Genomic DNA, 22,192 nt, shown 5'->3' with positions numbered 1-22,192 from the left:
GGTTAAAAGCCCCAGGGTCGTCGGCATTGCTCCCATATATTGAGCAGAGGGTAATAGAGGAGTTGTTGGGGAGCAGAATCTCAGTAATGACCCACCTCTCTAACTGGTCAGATTTGGTTCGAGGGTTACTGGTGATGAGTCTTCTATCGACCAAAACTCCCACTCCCTTTGTTTTAGCCCCCTGTGTTGTGGCGCCCACTACCTTAAACCCTAGGGCGTCTAATAGGTGTTTTTGTGACTGTTCTACATGGGTTTCTTGCAAGCATATAATGTCCCCCCCAAGTGTCCGTAAGCCTAGAGTCACCTTCTGTCTCTTAGATGCATCATTTAGTCCGCATATGTTGACTGAAACAATTCGTAATCAGTCTAAACTAGCCATCTAAAAAGTGAGAGGGTAGTAATATGCGATGCGTACATTTTATTTCATTTTTTTCCTGCTGACCGTTTCTGTGAATTGAACTGTTTGGATTCAATGAAGTTACTTTGAAGATATAGTCGCACTGCCGAAAGAGTATCGTGTATATTTGCGCCTGAGTATTCTTCCTGTGTCCCCTCCCACCCCTCCCTTGATTAGCGTAAAGTAATTGTCAGTGATTTTACTGTATGAGGAGGAAAAAAAAGTACGTTTTTAGAATAGGAAGATCATTTTAGTCATTGTGTCCCTTCTTAGTCTTAGCTTCTTCCAGATACTCTCTGGCTTTGATTTCAGACAGGAAGACCTTGGTGGTGCCTCTGAAGATAACCTTCAACCTGACCGGGTTCATAAGGTATACCTCTGCGCCCTGTTGCTGGAAGGGGGAGATCAATTGCCGCAAGTGCCACCTCCATTCCACAGTCTGATGGCAAAAGTTTGGCTTGGCGAAAAAAGTAACCCCGTTGGCCCCCTTCTTAGAATTAGGACGGGCCTGGTCGTACACCAGTTATCTTAGAAGAAAGTTGCCAAAATACACAAGGAACACCCTGGGCTGACCTCCGTTTGAGCTAAAATGTTATGTTGCCGCTTCAGTAAAAAAGGGAAACGGTGTGCTCGCTGCACTTCTCAGTTCCAATCCCAGCTTGGATGTTCCGGAAAGGAGTCTTGTAATAACTTGACTATGAATTGTCTAGGATCTTCCCCCTCCTTCCCTTCCGGAATGCCAAGCAGGTGGAGGTTGTTCCTGCGTTGTTGGATTTCTTGTTCTTCTATCTTGACCATCAGGTCTGTAAGGCAAGCGGTGTTGCATTCAATCAGCTGTTTGGAGCCCACTGCTTTGGTTTCCAGATGCTCTGTCCTGGCCTCAACCATGCCCACCCGATCGCTGATATCTGTACAGGTTTTATTCAATCTTCTCAGGCCCCCCTGCAATTTTTTGGCTGCGTTCTTTGCGGTCCGGTTATCAGCCCTCACCTCCTCTAGGAATTCCTTGATAGAGGTTAGTATAGCCGCACGCGAGGGCTCCACTGTCTCGGATGTTTTGGTTGGTAGACTTCTCGGGCTATGCCACTGTGGTTGGGTTGGACCATCTTCCTCCAAAGGGTAGGACATCTGTGAATTGGAATAGTCCCATTTGAGTTGGCTTCGCCGCTTGCTCTTACTTCTTGGCTTTTTGGGACGTACAACTGTGTCAGGGTTAACACGGGAGGCCTCACTGTCCTCTTCGCTAGCACTGTCGACATCGTCGTCATCTTCTGTCCCCCCTTCACCAGAGGAGCTGGGAGTGCTATCGGAAACGGAGTAAAAGTCCTCGTGACCCGCCTCCGGGGTCCAGGGGTTTGGTATTCCAAGAGGGATTTCCAAGTTTTGAATGGCGAGTTCCGTCCCCGCAGATTGAGCCCCAGCGTCGGTGTTAGCTGAGGATATGCAAGCACCTTCACTAATAGCTCCTTCAATTGGTTTCGGCTGTCCTAGTGCAGTAGGCAGGACTGGCAGCAGGGTGTCTGGTGGTGCAGGAGGGGTGGAGATACAGTGGGGCCCCTTGGTCTGGGGATACACGCGGTCAGGTCCCTTGATGGGTGTATGCATGGTTGAAGCTGGGTCAGAAAGACTGCCTGGGGAACAGGTAGGGCCTAAGCCTTCAGCTGTGTCTGTACTGTTAATGACAGTTTCCTTTTGGCCTCCATTAACAGTAGCGCTATCCTGCTGTGGGAGAGCTTTAGGTTGTGTAGAGGGTTGCCTTCCTGCGTTGTTTTTCGCACTGGCGGCCTGGCTTTTGGCTACCGCGAAGATTTTGGCAGGGAGGTTGTGTAGGAGCTGAATCTTTATAGTTTTTGTTGAGGGCCCCCGCCCCTGTTTTGTCCAGGTTGAGTTTTTTCACCCCACTAACCTGTTCGGGTTTGGTCTTTCCAGCCCCTTCTCCTGCCAAGGAATCTTTCCCTGGAACGGGCGTCTTCTGCTTGAGCCCCTTCTTAGCCCCACAAACACTCATTTCAAAGCAGGAGCGGGTGTTTAAGTCTGCGATGGTTCTGAGCCTTGCCTTCTCCGAAGTTAGAGGGCAGTCCTGGGGCCCGTGTGTGAGGATCAATGCCACAGCCGTGGCAATGGCCAGAGAGAAACAAGTGCTCCAATTCCGGCACCAGACCAGCGCAGCAGCGGAAGCTCTCCTGTCAGTGCTCCTGTCAGGTGCCTCGCTCCTGTTCACGCGAGCCGCGTGTGAGCACCAAAGTTTGATCCCCGAGGCGATTGAGTTGAAGGCGTTGTTACCGGGCCCCCCGCTCTCCTCTGCGGGTCCGAAGGGTGAGCTAAGCAATCCCGCACATCCAAGCGGCAATCGCGGCGTCCTCCGTTGTCTCGTGGTGACAGGCAGTTTGCGTGCATGCCAGCCAAGCATCACCGATAGTCACGCAGGGCAGCTAGCCGATCATCTCCACATCTGGTGACTGGCGTGAGCAGCTGAGCAGCGCGGAACTCACGCTGACTCCATCTTGCTCCCTCAAGGCAAGCACTCCCCACCCGCGTTATCTCCATTTCTAAGGTTGATAAGTCAGGAAAGTCAGGAAAGTTCTGCTGAGTCTTATGTACAGTTGAAAAGAATTGTGAGAGCATTTGATTTGTAGGATTCATTTCAGAAGAGTATAATGATTTGTAAAACAGTGCAAATTCATTCAAAATTTCTGTGTCTTTGATTTTTAAGACATAGTGATCATCATAAATAGAAAAGATATTCAGTTTGTTTTGTTTGGTTTTCAAATAATTGGCTAAGATTTTACCAGCCTTATTTTTCCCCCATGACATTTTGCACTAGATTTCAGTAGATATAATGAGTTGGTTGATTCCTTTGTTGAATTGTAATTTTGCTTTTATAAGAGCATTGAGAACATCTTTTGAATTAGATGTATAAAAAGAATGCTCCAGTTTCTTAATGTCTTGAAGTAGGGACCTGGTATGTTTGCGAGCAATGTTACGTTTTTTAGCCACATAACTTATAACAAAATCTCTTGCTGTAGCCTTAAAGGCATCCCAAATAGTTGAGAAAGGTAAAGATTCTGTGTGGTTGATGGAAAAATATTCTTCAAAAAAGGTAATAAATGAGGAGGAAAAAGCTGGCTCCAGAAGAAGAGAATTATTGAATCTCTATCATTTAGGGGCATCAACTTTAGGCAATTAAAATAGGAGCATGATCCGATAATAATATCAGTCCCATTTCTGCATTCACAAGGGTTTGAGATGAATTATGAGATACGAAAAAGTTATCCATCCTTGATCGAGAGTGGTGCACCGGAGAATAAAAAGTATACTCTCTGGTGATTGGGTTACATAGCCTCCAAGCGTCTAAGAGTTTATGCTGTTTAATGGTATGAATAAAACATTTATGGGGATTGTTGGGAATAAATGAAACTTTAGAATTCCGGTCGCTAAAAGGATCAAAAATCTGATTGCAATCTCCTACTAATAGAAAATTGTCCTCTATGCAAAGAGTAATCTGATTGGCTAAGGAGCGCCAAAAGGAAGAATCACTGCCAGTGGGGGCATAGACATTGAAAAAAGAGACTGGAACATCCTTCAACAGCAGCTTAACCTTATGCCATCGACCATCAGTATTTGATTCTTGGGATATAAATTTGAAGTTAAGTGATTTACGACAAAGCATCATGACTCCATTGCTCTTACCATCACCATTGGAGTAAAATATTTCCCCCACCCAACCTTTTTTTAGTCATAACGACTCATTCTCCGTGAGATGAGTCTCTTGTAAGAATACTATGTATGCATTTAATTTAGCCAGTTGAGTTAAAACTCTTTGTCGTTTTATGGGGGAGTTCAGCCCTCTGACATTCCATGAGACTAATTTCAAAGGCACGGCGGGTGAAGAGTAAGGATAAACAAGTGTAATGAACAATGGTAATACAATTCAATGAAGAATTCAGGAAAAATATGAGAGAAGATAAATAACATAAACATAGTGATCATGGCCAATATAAGAAGTAAAAGATGGACAAAGAACAGTGAAAATAGAGAAGTTGATAAGAGAAAGCAGGAGAACGTGAAAATATAAAACTAGAGCTGTAATTCAAAAGGGAACGATAAAAAAGCGATAACAGAATGAGAAAAGTGAATAACACTGAAAGCTGGAAATTAACAACCTCTATAATAAAAGTGAATGAAGCAAAAAAGGTAACAGAGTAAAGTACACTAAGAGTAAGAAAGTTGACGACAATCAAAAAAGGGGTAAGGAAAAGATTTCGAAAGGAAAGAAGGAAGAGGATAAGGAAAAAAGTTAGGACAGAGATGAGGGAAGACAACTTACCTACGTGAGGAAAGAGCGAGTAGACACGGGGGATGGAACCACATGGAATGGACGACACATCCAGGGTCGGCTAAACGGAATACCAGGCAGACATCATGTGAAAAGGATAACGGATCTGTGGAGACGAAACATAACAAACGTTAAGTTAATGTTATGAAGTGGGCATAAACAATAATTACTAAGAACAACATTAAACAAAATTGCAAAAGTGAATTCTGGTAAGAATAACAATAAATGGAACGAGGACGAGGAAAAACAGTTTATAAACTACCGAATGTTATAATGAGGAGAATGAAACCCAAACAGTGTAATCAGTAAACAGCAATGTCAAGCATTGAAAGAAGCAGAAGGACAAGATAAATCCATATCAGAGGGTTTGCAGGAATTGATGAAGCTTTGTAAGCGCAGAGGATCTTCATACATGGCCATTCTGTTGTTGTAGGTGACATTAAAGAGGAAAGGATGAAAAAACCACATCTGGTCCCTATTGAGCGAAGATCAGCTAGTAAGTTTAGAAAAGCCTTGCGTCCATTAGCAGTAGCTTTAGCGTAGACTTGTGCGAAGAATAAAGATGATCCGGAACATGTGAGTCTTGGAGAAGCTCTGACCCCAGAGAGAACCTTCAGCAAGTCTGTGTATACTAGGAAATATTAAATAACTCACCTTGCTCTTTGTGAAGGCGATGCACTGGATGGACCATGACCTAGCCGGTGCACACGCTGAATGTTAAGTACAGTGCCCTCTGGCATGTGGAGTAATTTAGGGAGAAAAGATTTGAAAAAAGCAAGAGAGTCATTCCCTTCAAGGTCCTCTTCAAGGCCATATATACGTAAGTTATTTCATCTGTTTCGATTTTCCAAGTCCTCAACCTGTTTCTGAAGCGTAGAGACTTGAGAATGGATTTGAGAAACGCTGGCACAGGTCTCTGTTACGGAGGAAACATTTTGTTCAACTGACGCGAAACTTGTTTCAAGTTGCGACCAATTTAAGTTTTGCAATTTATTGTTAGTCTCTTCCATGAAGAGTCTACGAGCCCTAATTTCCTCCAGTAATAATTCCATTGACACTGGTGATGTTGATTTTGGTGGTGATGGAGGGTCCTTTTTGAGTCGTTTAGTGTTGGATTTCCCCGGAATTATAGTAGAGGATTCCATTGTTAGTTTCAAGCTTTGAAAAGAGGATGCCAAAGAATCTTCTAAACTAGAGAACTCAGAAGAAATCTTAGAGTTATTTACAAAAATGTACTTAGATTTAGACAGTGGAGAATGTGTTATTCTGCCCATAAATCCCATTTAGCCTACTCCGTACTAATTCGAGCGTATTGAGGGTCAAGTGCGATGAGATAGAAACCGTGCCAAAATAGGTGAAGAGAAAACTCAATACCTTGGTATGTGGAAAGACCATTTATATCAAGTTAAGAAGTCCTTTTTTAATGAGGATAATAGTCATCTACTAGACTTCGTGCCCTCTTCAAAGCATTGATATGGGAGAAATAAAGAAACATATTCCAGAGAGTCATATATGATGCAAAAACAATTGTACTGCAACTGGAAATGCCAATGTGCAACAAGAAACAGTTGCTGAAATGCAGCACAATGTAGTAGAATCCTCAATTACCTCAATAAAAACATTGAAAATGTCATTTCTGGCATGCTTGTAGTACAATAGGTGGCAACGTGAAAAAGGGGCATCTTTTTGGCATCTTTATGAAGTAACGCGCGATAAATTCAAAATGGCGGCCGCAATGAAAGGGCATCTTGGAAAAAACTCACTGCGGTAGATTAAGTAACTTTGCGCCCATAAAAGAAGTCTCCGAGGGTCTCCGAGTGTGCCTTGAGACTTCATGTGCCCTTACACGCCTCCATCCTCGCTGCATATGCTGCGGAGAGCCGAGTCTTCCAGGCGAGCCGCGGAGCTTCACCCGTGTGTGTCCATTCAGCTCGAGCGCCAAGCCACGCCCTATGCCTCTGCTTCTTGAAAAAAGTTATCCCATCGAATTGCAATATACATTTGTTTTTCTGGGCTAGCCTTTTCATGTAAGGTAAAGAATGTTACATGGTGGCTGGTTTGAACATTTTTATTTTTTATAGCAAAGTCACCTTGCATTTAAGATTGTGTTACGCAGTTTGTAGAAATCTTGGGGTCAGGTGGTTAAAGCGACTCAGCTGGAGTCAAGGTCTAGGCCCTTTGTCATTCAGAGGTGCGTGGGACAGCGCTCGTTCGCACCTCTTCCTGGGGCACAAGAAAGAATAATAAAACCTTCACCTTGCACATCAACAGGAGGGGGATGTGTTGCACAGAGGATGGAGCAGGGATGGGACCGAGCTGTTCTCCTTGGAAGCGTAATATTAAGGGGTTTGCAGTGTTCGGAATGGGAGGTGCTAGACTTAGGCCAGTGAGAAGGCGCATTTAAGACATGAAAAGACTGGGCTGAATTTTTTAAGTAGTCCGCAAGTCACTGTGGGAAAGAACAATGAATAATTAAGATTGAATCCGAGTTACTTTAAATCTGTTAACATTCAAAAAACAAACTTGACTCCTTCAAAGTCCAAGTTTTACTCAGCACGAAAAAATGTGTCCTCGTCTGCTGCAGTCACCCTGAGTCTCATCGAAAAGCAAATGATTGAACACATGCAAGGTCAGAAATGCTGAAAACAAATAGGTGTCTGGAAGAGTTCAAATGTGCAAACTCTTGGGCGTTTCCAGTCTGCACTGTCTTCACCCATCACCTGTTAAGTGACCTAATCTGACTTTGAATTGGCATGAATCTTGCCAAAGATGCTGTTAAAAGCTATAACTTGAATCCCAATATATTGAGGGAAGAACTTTGGGGCATATTACCAACAACTAGCGATAATTTTTGTCTCTAACTTGTTTAGAGACAAATATTATCGCCGCACATCGGCGATTTTTATCGCAGATAAACCTTGCTATTAGCAAGGTTTATCGCAAATGCGATAAAAAACGGCCGCAATGCATGAATATCGCTGAAAAGACAGCGATATTCATGCATTACCGAGCTAATGCTCTTAGCCATGTTATCCACCTCCCATTGGATAACATGGTGAAGAACTGCTCAGGGCAGGTGTTAGCTTTTGGAGATATTCGCGCTTAGCGCGAATATCTCCAAAAGTTGGTAATAGGAGATAGCGATGTTAGCGACTGTTTCCAGTCGCTAACATCTTGGCACGCCCACTTTGCATGTCATTAGTGATAAATATCACTGACATGCAAAGCGGGGCCCAAGATGGTCGCTATCTCCTATTAGCTGTCACTAACTGGTGTTAGCGACAGCTTGGTAATAGGGAGATAATTTTATCTCCGCTTTCTTGGCTTTTAAAGCCAAAAAAGCGGAGATAAACCCCCTTGATAATATGCCCCATTGTCTGTAGCTGGAAAAAACGTGGGCAAGTTAAATGCATGTAAACACCTCAATGTTGTTTTGTATTAGGGCTTTTAGGGAATATTTTTGTTTTAGTTGCTGGCTAAAACGAACCAAACAGAAAGTGATGAAAATCAATGTTAAATGTAGAAATAAATTCATGCCCAGGTACATATTCCAATTTCCTCCTGCAGCTAAGTCGTATTTGTCTTTTGTTTCATCTTTTGTTTTCAATTATAAAGTTTCCAGGGCAATTGAGGTTACATTACAATATTTTCAAAGCAGCAGATTTATTGAGTGTACTTAGAGTATAAAAGAACACCTGACAACTATTTTTAAGGTGTGATGGATTACATTTTAAGTCGCCTCCTAGAAATACTTAGCACACATACTGCATATATGGCCTTTTCCTAAGCAAACACGTTTTAACCATAAAATAAAAAATAGTCTGACCTTTGGTAGTTTTGAAACTTTACTAGCATGGTCCCGAAAAAGTGTTTTCCAAATCATACCTGAATACCATGTTGCACATTATTTGTTACACATGCCTTTTTACCTTTTCGCCAGCCGACAGGTTATGTGTAATTTGAGCACAGTACTGTAGAAAATATTTGGGGGGCGCTACCAACCAGAATATAAGATCCTTAAGTATTGCCCAGCGGTGTCGCCTCTTGAACCCACAAAGAAGTTAAACTATTGAAGAGGCAGGCGCTGGAGACTGGAAGGCAGGAAACAAGGTTTTTATTCTCTCCGGAGGAGAACACAACGAAACGGACAGAAGGTATCGTTCTGAGGTGCTCTAACTGCATCCTTGAGGCCTGGCCTCTTATACACAAGTTCATGACTTTATTGTAGATTACACATTCATGTTAAAGCTTTGATGTATGGAAAAGACATTCCCGGAAATCCCCTTTGGGCCCGTTCCCACACACATTTACAGTTGAAGTCCCCACCCTAGTCACAACAGGTGATGAGTATCACGCAGCTGGATATTCCGCCGATTCACGGAATGTGGGGGGTTTTGATCGGGTCTCATGGAGTGGGGGCTTTGATCAACCCGGGGATCCTTTGATGGGGGAGGCTTTCTACTGTACGGGGAGGGGCAAGGGATGGTATCGGCAGCGCTGGGTGTCGGCCTGGGAACGGGGAAGACGAAGCGGGCACACGGGGAAAAAGGGGGTTTGCATCTAAGGGCCGGAGATCATGAAAGGGAAGCAGGGAGGTGTCGCGCTGGGAACAGGATGAGGGCCTGGGGCAGAGCAGCGCCGAAGAGGGGTTTATGACTCAAGGCAGGTGCAAGCAGGGGGTGGTCAGCGTGCAGGCTTAGTGAAGGCGAAAGGCTATGTCAGGGGCCAGCGGCATGCAAAAGGGTTCGTTCTGATCGGGGCATCTAACAAAATGGCGGGCGCGCACGACAAAAGTGTGGCATCAGGGGGAGAGGCAAGATGGCGCAGATAATGTTCACCAAACCGCACTAATTTTCAACAGTCCTCCCTTTAACATATTCAAGACATCTTGCTGGTCCATTTTCTATTCGGTTCTACTGTGGTGGGCATGAGAAAGAAAAACGGTAGGAACCCTAGATGAAAAGAGTCGTAAACAATACATTTTAACATTTCTAGTTTTTAGGAGGTGGGCCTATTTGATAAACTTTGCTCAATTTGTCTAGCAGGAAAGTCATAGAAATGCAATACAAAAACGATTCTGTAGCGTGAGCAGCAAGTACCTTTCATACTGGCAGGTGATTACATATATATCAGGTTCGGATTGGAGCATGATCAATACAAGGGCGGCTGGGAGAGAAATGAGGTCTAGCAGAAACGGCGATTGGGGATGTCAAATGTTCTTTGCTGCCTTTCGTTGGCGCTGTTGAGCACCGGCGGTGGAGCTACGAGTCCAGCTCGGTTCTAAGTTCTGCGTTGCAGGGCACGACCCTTTCCTCGCGTTCCTGGTCGGAAAGGTCCTTTTCGCCCTGTGTCCTTTGAGGTGATTGTCAGAAAGTTCAGATGGAAGAAGAGCGTTCAAAACAGTCCATAGGGTAGGTCAGAGGAAAAGGGGGATGGAGCAAGGCCAAATTAGGAACAAACTAGGGGAACGAGAGACTTCAAATAGGCGAGCGTGTGACCGAATTCAGAGAGCGGGGACTTGTCGACAGACACTGGACATCGAGCAGGGGCATCAGGTCGACCCTTTCTTCTCATGTTGTCGAAAACAGTGCCTCGTCCTGCAGCTCTTTTCTGTCGTGGTCTCGCCTTGGCTAATGTCGCAGGTGTTCCTTAGTCTGCAGTCAGGCCTCGTGCTCCCACATCCGGTCCTTCTCTCCTCCAACAGCAGTACCCTTAAACAAGTTTGAAAAGACAGTCTTTAGAGAATTTGCAGATGAAGATAATCAAAAAGTCTATCTCTCTCCCAGCTCCAGGCAAAGAATGAAAATGCCCGTTATATTGGTGGTCACAACTGGCATATGAATGACCGGAGACGGGCTTGTTGGGTTTACTATGACTTTCCTTTACAATTATTTACTACGCAGGTATTTTGCCGGGAGACGAACATGGCTAAACATTTCCTTTCTATTGATGCATCCTGCTTTTCAACTACTACGGGGTTCATTTTGATGATTTCTTTACCTTGGACTAGTCTGTTAACCTTGTAAAACATCATTCTGGATCCTACGTAACCTTTTACAGCCCGATTACTTAATTAGGAAGGACAGGGGTTTTATGGGAAACAACCAGGGACATAGGAAACTTGTGGTAAGGGCATAAATCGACCCATCTCTCACAACCGGAAATGAGGGGTAGTTTCATAATTCCAGTTTTTGGGCGGCTGATACAGGGGAGGTAACAGGGGTGATCATTTTTCCGGTTTGGGTATTGCGACAATTCGGGGAGGGGAGGGTCGCGTATTCTGAGGTCCTTGTTTTATACCATAGGAGCCGTTGACATGTAGTTCCCTTATTTCGGGTCAGATTAGGGAACCTCTGTCGTCTTACCTGTCCTTTCCCTTACGGTCCAACCTCGGTTCATTGACTTCTAGCGGAAAAGGAGAGGTAATGACACGGTCTCAGGGTGATTGTATTAAAGACAAGTTTTTGTGCAAATACTGACGGTATTTGAAGCCAATTAGGTGGTGTGCTAGGGGTGGCGGTCTGCCAATTTCGGGGCTAATCACTCGGAAGAGTGGGAGTGCAAAAATAGAGGGAGAGAGAGAGAGAGAGAGAGAGAGAGAGAGAGAGAGAGAGAGAGAGAGAGAGAGAGAGAGAGAGAGAGAGTGTGCAACGGCAGGCTAAATAGTACACGTGCAACAGAGAGGGTGGCAGTGTATTCAAGAAAGGCTATTTAGTGCATTACACAGTAAAGGGCATTCACGGGTCTGCGTTAGAGTCTTGTAATCATGCAGTTTGAGCATTAGACAGGGTAGAGGGGACGTGCCTTGAGAAAAAGGAAAGAAGAAAGGAGGTACCATTTTGTCGCACTTCTCGCATTCTCGGTCCTTCGACCAGTTGGGTCGACGCCTCAGTCATACACACACATTCTCTCATAGTTTCGCATCATACGTGACATGGGTTCATTCGTCCGGTCTGGTTTAAGGGTGATCACTTTTTATCAGGTTGTGCTAATTTTTCGGGTTTATTCGATACGTGAGTAGTTTGCAGGCGTGCTTAGACACCACCTTGCGGCGCTAGTCCGCTTCGTGTATTAGACATGGCAAGGCTTCGGATCTTCGCCACACCTCGGCTGTAATTTCTGATGTAACCTGCAGAGGGAGGAAAAAGGGGGTGGGGGAGACAGCGTTCGCGCACATTCAAATACATGGATTCATAAGTCCTTTACTTACCTCTTACTCGTCTTTCCTCCTCGGGGCAGGGTCCCCGGGGATATGGTTTCTGGAGTCGGGGGGGGTAGTGTGTCCATATAGGTCGTGTGCGGGGAAACGTAAAAAGGAAACCAGAGGTGCCTAGTGCGAGGTATCTAGTCAAAGGATGTATCTCACTATCGGGATCCTTAAACCTCCTTCAACGCTGTGGCGTTCTAAGGTTCTTCGGTTCTTGGGTCAGCTCCGTTCCCTGATACTTTGGAACGTTGCGCTTTATAACATTTACATTTTTTTTTTTCATTTCACCCTCCTTTTACATTCCCTTATTTACACCGTTCGTTTTACCCATCCTTGGAAGTCAAGGTCTTCCTCTACGCGAGAGTTTTATGGGTCAGTCGCGTACTTTGAAGGCGGAGTGTCGTGTTGTCGATCCGATCCGTCCTCCAGGGCTGGGCAACCATCTTCTTTTAACCTTAAAGAGAGAGCAGAGTAGGGTGCACAGAAAAGAACTTTCCCACCGATCCCACATTCTTAAAATAAAGCATGCAATACCCGTCCATAGTTTCAAGAAACTTTATTTTGCAAAATCATTTCAGCATGTGGATTATGAGGGTGCGGTCGTATTTGGCCGGTCGTGGCAATGGCTAAAGTGCGTACAGTGGGGGGTGTCGTTTGCAGCAATAAAAGTTTTACTCATTCATTTGTAAGAAACTAAAACGTCTATTAATTGGCTGGGGGGTTCGGGGGCATTTTTAGAAGCATAATCATAATAGTTGCAATCAGATTTCCTATATGCATACCGTACGTGTACGTCGCAAATGAGGTTTACATCAGTTATAAAAATATAATACATTGTACATTTGAAATCAACATTTGTAACGGGGATCCTTTCATACTGTTCGTCGAGTGAGTTCTCTTTGTCTTTTCTAGCCAAGTGTACAAAGGATCATATAAAATCTCAGAACATCAAGTTTATATTAGTGCGAAGGAACACCACGAGGTGTTCGTAAGTTCCGATTGATACCAGCGCCATTTTGGGTGGGGCCGGCTCAGTCCGGAAGCAGCATCAGGGGGAAATGTTTCCAATTACTGGCAGTTTGGACCAGAGTCCTTTTCGGCAGTTCTAGAATTCATGCTAACAGAAGGAGTGGCAATGTCATGTTTGTTTCGTTGGCGATCAAGGCAGCCGTCCCTTACCGGAAGCCTGCAAAGGCCGAAGGTTCCGCCGGGGACCTTTGTAGGATCTTCAAGGCTGCGGAGATGCTGTCGGAGACGGGGGCTCGTGCTCCAGGGGGCAAATGTTCGAGTTATATTGCTGGTCAAAGTTACTCTAGTGGCCGGGGCCCGCCTTCCAGCGGACCCAGACGCCATTTTGAGGCCCTGCCGGGGCCACTCCCGTCGAGTTTGCAAGAGTGGGAGAGATCCTTCGGAGTGAAAGGAAGAGGTCCCTGTTTTGTGAAAGCGGGACGTTCAGCTGGGGTGCAGCTGTGATGCCCCCACCTGGGGGGCGAGGGAGACTGGTTCGCATCGTCTCCTTCTCCCGGTGCACTCCATGCCGCTCCTTTTCATCGCCCTACATGAAGGTCTCTCCACATCCGGTGTTCCCCAAGTCCTGTGCTCGGTGCTGTGGGAGTATGGCCACCATTGCACGTTCGGTGCTGCGCAAGTACTGGGGTGCCACCATGGTGTGTTCGGTGCTGTGGAAGTATTGGCACCATCGCCTTGACTGGGGGTGTTCGGCGTCGGGCCGGGGGCTGGGAAACCTCCTATCGGTGGAGGTGGGAGAGGCTCGTCCGCGTCGCCTCTCCCTCCCAGCCCAACTTGGACAAATTGTCGTGGAGGTACGTGCAGGACATCCCGCCGTCCAGAGCTGCTGCGGCTGTTACGGAAGAGAAAAGGAAGAGGTGCCTCGTTCTTCTCTGGACATGTGGCGGGACTACCTACAACAGCCCAGGCTGCTGGCTCCTGCCTCTCCTCCGGCTCCCCCATACGTTAAGATTTCCTGACCAAGAGTTGGCGGCCGGGCCCGCCTTATATGGGTTGCCGTTGGTTGGGCGTAGCCGTAACCCTGCCCTACTTTGGAAGGTTCCAGAATGGGGGGGGGGCGAATGTTCTGTTTGACTTTCATTTTCTACAGTTTACCGTTATTATTCCTTGTTTGTTGTGTTAAATTAAAAAGTTCAAGTTCATTAATGGTCTACGAATTTTGTTTTACCATTTCTTTCTTTCCAGGTTGCTTTTATGCTAAGTTTCTGCTAACAGAGGTTGAGTAACACGGAAACACGTGTAGAGGGATGACGCAGATTTGTACATTACATACACACAAACTCAGACGGGGGACAGTACAAGTACGACATACAAAGACCCAAGACGAATATAAAACAGTTATTGGTCATAATTATCTCTTTCTGTCTGTGAATTTGAAACGAGGTTGGGTTCCCGTCTTGACGTTGCCCGACCTAGGAGAACTTGAGCATGCCGCTGAAATTGTCCTGGCGAAATCTGTGCCATCGGGCATAATCAAACGTGGTGGTTCTGTCTGGTCTGTCTATGTAAGTCGGGTTCTTCTTTGTCTCGCGCTTTTTCTCGTACTGCCGGTCTGTCGTTCCTGTCGGCCCTTTGCCTTTACTCACGCTCAGTAGAGTCGGGCATTGGGCTTTCCAGTGTCCGACGTACCTACAAAAAGCGCATTGGTTTTGCCCTAAGTCTGGTCGTCTTTTGCATAGTGTCGGGGGATAAGTTGTGGGTAGCGGTGTCCTGGGGTTGTCCTGTCGGTATATTTCTCTACTTGGTTTGTCCTCGTCTTTTCTCTGTCGTTGCATAGCCTCTCTGCGCCACATACCGAGACTGTCGAGCATAATTGGCGTTGTCTTATTATTTCGAAGGGCTATTTCTAACGTTTCTATTTTATCAAGATCAAAGGATCCTGCCAGTGGCCACTGTTTGTCTTGACTCTCTTCGGTATACCTGTGCCACAATTTATTATAGGCTATGGTGACTAATCCATAGTTTATGAACATGTCCTTATTAGGGGTGCCTTCTAGTGGAGCTATATGGTCCACCTCTAATACACGGTCCGGGCTAAACAGGCTATTAATCAGTGGGGAGAAGACAGACATGACGGCTCGTAACGAGGGACTAAAAAGTCAGCACTGCCTATCTTATCACTAGGTGCAAAGACCGTACAGAATATTTCTATTCAACGTTGTTTGCAGGCAGTGAATACCTCATGGATAAAATAACAAAAATGACCAATAAATAACAATGGGGAGAATGAGTAGGTCCGCAAAGATCTGCGTTACCTACCCTTTTCACTATCTGCAAAAAGGGTGGTCTCTTCCCTGTTTGCAGACAGTGAATCTCCAGGAAACAATATTTTGCGAACAACAGTTCAGTTTCAAGTAATTATTGAGTGGGGGAGAAAAAATAAGCACGGCTACTGCCCTACCTATCCTCCACTGCTTACAAAGAGAGAGCCCGTTGTTTCTCCGTTTGCAGACAGTGAATCTCCAAATAAATAAAAAGAGCAATACTAGTATTTTTAAACAATCAAACAATCAAGCAAGCGTTTCGCAACTTGTCGTGATTACACGACCTTACCCGGACCATATGGACAGTTTCTTGTCTTCCGAATCCAGCGCCCGATCGTCCTCTTTTTCTCGTATTTCTCACGGCACTCCTGATGGTCCCCAGTCAGGACCGTAGATCACTCGAGAGAGGTCTGTTCGGAACTAGTGAAGTTCGGATGATCGGCTGCCAGACGAGGGTCTATTGGGCAAGAGCTCTCCCGATCGTTGCAGTCGTTCACTCTGTCGTCGGGACCTCTCCCACTGGATCCACGAGTCGCTGATGGGCCCCACGCTTGGGACGCCAATTGTAGAAAATAATTGGGGGGCGCTACCAACCAGAATATAAGATCCTTAAGTATTGCCCGGCGGTGTCGCCTCTTGAACCCACAAAGAAGTTAAACTATTGAAGAGGCAGGCGCTGGAGACTGGAAGGCAGGAAACAAGGTTTTTATTCTCTCCGGAGGAGAACACAACGAAACGGACAGAAGGTATCGTTCTGAGGTGCTCTAACTGCATCCTTGAGGCCTGGCCTCTTATACACAAGTTCATGACTTTATTGTAGATTACACATTCATGTTAAAGCTTTGATGTATGGAAAAGACATTCCCGGAAATCCCCTTTGGGCCCGTTCCCACACACATTTACAGTTGAAGTCCCCACCCTAGTCACAACAGGTGATGAGTATCACGCAGCTGGATATTCCGCCGATTCACGGAATGTGGGGGGTTTTGATCGGGTCTCATGGAGTGGGGGCTTTGATCAACCCGGGGATCCTTTGATGGGGGAGGCTTTCTACTGTACGGGGAGGGGCAAGGGATGGTATCGGCAGCGCTGGGTGTCGGCCTGGGAACGGGGAAGACGAAGCGGGCACACGGGGAAAAAGGGGGTTTGCATCTAAGGGCCGGAGATCATGAAAGGGAAGCAGGGAGGTGTCGCGCTGGGAACAGGATGAGGGCCTGGGGCAGAGCAGCGCCGAAGAGGGGTTTATGACTCAAGGCAGGTGCAAGCAGGGGGTGGTCAGCGTGCAGGCTTAGTGAAGGCGAAAGGCTATGTCAGGGGCCAGCGGCATGCAAAAGGGTTCGTTCTGATCGGGGCATCTAACAAAATGGCGGGCGCGCACGACAAAAGTGTGGCATCAGGGGGAGAGGCAAGATGGCGCAGATAATGTTCACCAAACCGCACTAATTTTCAACAGTACATTAGTTCCAGGCCTGGCTAGTGGGTTCATTTCAAGCTATGCACATTTTGAAGGAGAGTGAGAACGCATGCAGCCATAGATTTTAGTAATCCCTGGAGAAATTAAAATTACACTGGTGTCATTTGTGTAAATTCGGGAATTTCGAAATTTCCGAATATATGCCCTAATACCACATCATGTCACTACAATATGTTCTACATCAAAATTATAGCACAGCAGTGCAGGACCAATGTGAACAACCAGAACATAAGCAGTTGTTGCTCATATTGGTGGTGTTTTTCATGCTATTTTTAGCATAAGATGCATCCTTGCATCATAGGCTGACATGAGGATGTTTTTTGAGCTTAATTATGGTGCTGAATGACAGTCTGCTTTATGTGCACTAACACAATTTAAATTAAGTTCCCCAAAATTGTAGGCTATTACTCGAAACACTTTTGCCTGGATCAACTAAACTATCTTGCAAAGCAATTCAGCATTAGGTAGAGAGAACAATTACATCATATTTGCAAAGACATATTACACTTCTGCTCTCTCCTTGCAATGGTGCACTTGTGGCAGCCTAGCACCAACACAGGCACCCTTGCACAATGATTCCTGCATTGTCATCCAATTACTTTTTGTGCAGAGGCTATCCATACAATTTGGCACAAATGCAAAGAGGTAATAACAAGGAGGAATACCAATATTTCTCCTCCTTACACCAGCTTTGGTAGGTTCACTATTTGAGAGCTAAACCAGGTTTACAGACATGGTAACTCTGAATCTGCATCAAAATCTATGCGTGGAAGCACGAGAATGCCCATGGTCATTCAATCAATCAATCAGGAGTTTTCTGAAGGTGTGCAGAGTAGAGGAGTGTCTGATGTTGAGTCGGAGCTCGTTCCAGGCTTTGTCAGTGTAAGAAAAGATGTAACGGCCACACAATATGTTGTATTACAAGCATAATTTACCTTTTCTTGTTGCATAATGTAGTCAAATTTTATACACAGTTGGTTCTCTCTGCCACATAATTCCAGTGGCACTCGACATACACCTTGTGGGCACCGAACATTTGAGCTCATTATAAGTAGCTAATGCTTTACTTAGTATGAGCAATCTTACTCAGAAGATCCTGGTGCACCCAGAAGAAATCGAGAGATTTATGCTCAACTGGGAATACACTTGAAATGAATAAAATCCATCCTATTTCATCCATGCATGGACACTGAATTAGAATATAGGTGGAAAATCCTTACCCTTTGGTTTGGGTACTTAAGTGTGCAGATAATCTGCTTAGGTGAACAACTCACTTTAGGGCATCGAGGTTGAGCAGCAAGAACACTTTGGTACTCAATGCCTTCTCCTGTCAGTCACGGGCTGTGACGCCGAGCTAAGATGGTGGTTGATAACTGACTTTTTTTCCGAATGGCCCACTCATGAGGTGTGTTCATCAGAACCTGTTGACTTTATCCTGATCTGGAATTTTATCATCTAGATTCAAGGATATAAGAAACAGCCCAATATCTGTCAGAAGAGAGAGATCACAGAAGAGAGATTTATTGGATGATGGTATAGGGACTACATGGCTGTAAATGGTGGTGTTCCAACAGAGCAATGTGGCCTCCTCCTTCGATAAACTGATGAATGAATTATGTTATTATTGCAAGAAAGTACTGAATAGAGTAAACCCCCCAGTCCTGTATAAACAATGGGGCTGGTTTATCAATATGTGACACAGCGCAACACAGCAAGACAATTTGCTGCGCTGCGGAAAATAAGGAGCACATTCCTGCTCTCTTCCTACACTGATGGATTATGTGCTGCCTAGAACCATGGTTCACAGGTGCCTCTATTGCAGGCAGGATTGCGTGTGAGCAGGAAGGGAGCTCTTCGAGAACAAAAACAGTCCTTAGAGTCGTTTTTCACTTTCTAAGTGTGCTGCGGAATGAGGAAACAACAAGGAGAAATAATGATATTTCTCATTTTTGTGCCTCTATCGGAAAGGCTTAGAATGTTGACACTTTCCCAGGTTTACTTGTCTTGGTAAATCTGGGTGTTGGAAAATGGATTATTAGTAGTGGTAAATATACAAGTAACACTGGCATTAATACCATTAACACAATAGAGGGCTCAGAATTAGGGGCACATTAGTATGGCGGGCGGACTTTGTCCACCCACCATACTACTGGGAAATGGAACCGCCCACATTGCCAGGGGTTGTCCCGCACATCCCATTAGGATGCGCCCGCCACCCTGGCGGGCACATCCCGCATTTTTGACATTATGGTGGGTGGTGCTGAAAGCACCGTCTGTCGCAATACTAAAAATGCTTGTTGTGCTTTTCAATGCACAACGTGACAGACACTGCGGGGTGGCTGCCACGTTGTACATTCAAATGCAGGGGGGTACCATAGGTACCCCCCCATGTGCAGCCCCCACCCCCCGGAGTCCCTGGGGGCCCGCAGCGGGCCCCCCAAGCAGACTCTGCATGCCTTTCCGTGGCGGCAATGCCGCCATGGAATGGCATTTGCAAACCCACATTTTAATATGGCTGGCGGTGTCTTTCAGACACTACCACCATATAGAACCCTTTTCCGCCCGGTCGAAATGTCGACCGAGCGGAAAAGCTGCGGACCGTCTTTCCGTCCACCGCGGACCCCCCAGCCATTGTAATATGGCGGGGTGTCATTCCTGGACAGATGGTGGGCGGATCGCCCCGCCGGCCCGGCGGTAGATACCGCCGGACCGGCAGGGGCGATCCCGCGCCATCCTAATGGGGCCCTAAGTCTTAAAAAAGTTTACCCATGTTCAAACCTTGTTAGCTTGGCTGCGAGCAAGCAGGTTTAACTTCAAAGACAGATATGTAAAGCATTTAAAAACACCAATTAAGTAAATAATTAAGACACAATACAGATAATAAAAATAAACCCCAATTTTCAAAAAATATGAAATATTTTTATCTTTAAAATGATACCAAAACGAAAAAAATCCAATACAGGGAACCGGAGATATACATTTTTAAAGATTTAGCGCTATCTAGCACATAGAAACCTCTAGCGCATATTGGGACATCTGGTCACTCTAGACCAGTACAAAGTCAAAGTTTCAGGCCAACCGTAATGGAGACCTGTGCCTTTACCCCTCGCAATAGGTCTCAATCGAAGTTTTTACCTTTTGAAGCTTTTTTGCGTGGGTCCCTCGAAGCTCTCAGCCTGTCTGGATTCAGTGAGGGTGTTCCGGCTTGCCTTGTGATGAGCTCCTGGTCAAACTTATTAAAGTCCGACCTCCGGAGCTTTCGAGCAGTTTGAACCAGAGATTCAGGCTGGCTTGTGGTTGAAGGTGGGCTGCTTGACTATCACGGTTGGTCCTGGTCACCTCCTCTATGTTCGGACTCAGAAAATTTTACGGAGCTTTTTCTCGCAGGTCCCTTAATGCTCCTCGCATTGACGGATTTGTTGAGAGTTCGCCGGCTTGGGATTCGACGAGCTCCCTGTCAAATTCTGGAAGTTGTACCTCTAGAGCTTTTTAGCAAGACAAACCTGGACAGGTTTATTTCGTTTTTGGGTGCCTCTATATGTATTACACTTTTTTCTTTGTTTAAACATTGCTGCTTGAAGCCACTGCCACTAAGGGTTATACAAATGAGCCTGGCTGGATCCTCCTCAGAGGATACAAAACAAAGGAATATGACAGGAAAACCATCTTATGTCATATTTAATACAACTTTTAACAGAAACCAAACATTTTAGGATTTAGCATCAAAACTACACACACCTCAAAGACATTTTAAATGAAAACACAATTTTTACACTAAAAAGTACAGAACTCTAACAATTTTAGCAGTAAAATTGTGCAGGCTTGTGAAGTTCTCGCCACATACAACACTGGATCTGGGCGTCAAAATCCTTCCCAAATGCAATACAGCTTTCTGAATTAAGGTGTAAGGTGCTGCTCTTAACCAAATAGCCACCATCATGCTAGAGATGCCCTTAGACTTTAAGTACCCTCAACACACCTCTGGAGATGAGCCTTTACAACTGGGCAATAATTTGGTCCCCCCCCCCGTTGCATGCCCCATCCCCCCATATGCCATGGATCTGGTTTGTAGAGGTTTTTGTGGACCCAGAACAGTCGCTTAAGTGCCCCAAAATTCCTACCAAGAAACATCTTATGCTCATACCTTGGGGAACAAACGACGACACAGTATGGAATGTATCTTAGGTATAGGAATGGCGTCCACATGTCTGTATGCAAACAACAAGCCCACAATCCCCAAAATGTGGCCAACAACTTGCCTTTTTAGGTCGAGTATGAATCCGCACGCATGTGGTGCTCTGCGAAACTTGCTGTAGTGGAGAACTTGCCCACTCTTAACTCATATTTTTCATGGGCTTATATCTTTGTCCTTCATAAATGCTGGCTTCTGATTCAGTAATTGGCTTGTTAGTCCCTCCTTAGTACAGCCTTGTCTTCATTTGTAACCTCCCATGGTTACTGGCCCCTTTACTTCGCTTGTTACACAGTACGTCTTTTTATGTCTATAAGCACTACTTTCTTTACTGAGTTTTTACTACTGCAGGCACGACATGCTCTCTACAACATTGATGCACGCTTTCATTTTACAAGCAGCCCTTTATTTGTTTAATATATGCCCATTTTATCATTATTTTTTTCTAACATATGCATGGGTGCCACACATAATGATGGCACCTCCTTTATTTAGTATGAACGGGAACTGCGCATGATTTTGTTGCCCTGCACCCATTGTATCATTCTTTTTTTTTCTTAATATATGCATGGACTCCAAGCATAATCACAGCATCCACTTAATTTAATATGCGAGGGCATGATGCTGTTGCACGGTGCCCATTTTATCCTTATTTTTTTAATATATCCATGGGTGCTGGGCGTATTCATGGAGCCCGCTTATTTTAATATGCACGGGCACTGCTCATGATGTTGTTGCACGGCGCCCATTTTATCCTTATTTTTTTAATATATCCATGGGTGCTGGGCGTATTCATGGAGCCCGCTTATTTTAATATGCACGGGCACTGCTCATGATGTTGTTGCACGGCGCCCATTTTAACATTATTTGGTTTTTTTTGTAAATCATCAAACCCAGCCCTATCAGTGCCCCATCTTAGGGCGGGCCTGCCCCACCACAGCACCCCTCCTAGACTGCATCAGCCTGAATGCCTGACAAATTTGGAGCCGGGAGCTGCAGTACCACCGCTGTACTTGCCAGAGGAGTGCGGTCAGGAAGTTGAGCCGGAATCGGATTTTCTGAGGCGAGGATAAATTGAGGTGCCACAGGCAAGCTAACCCGAACCGACAAAGCCGGTGTGTGTGTCTTTCGATGTCTTGCCTATTCTCGGAAGTGAAACCCTGGCCAAGGTCGCCACGGACAGGGAAACTGCTCCTGTTTACTTTCGCGGGAATGATGGGCATTTTAACAGGCCTGTCACTGACAGTTTTCTGGAAGTGAGCTGCTAGAGCTGGGCAGCTGAACGATCTTTTC

Source organism: Lissotriton helveticus, chromosome 12 (assembly GCF_964261635.1).
Source record: "Lissotriton helveticus chromosome 12, aLisHel1.1, whole genome shotgun sequence".
Taxonomy (NCBI): Eukaryota; Metazoa; Chordata; class Amphibia; order Caudata; family Salamandridae; genus Lissotriton; species Lissotriton helveticus.
Note: the sequence above shows the minus strand (reverse complement) of the source record.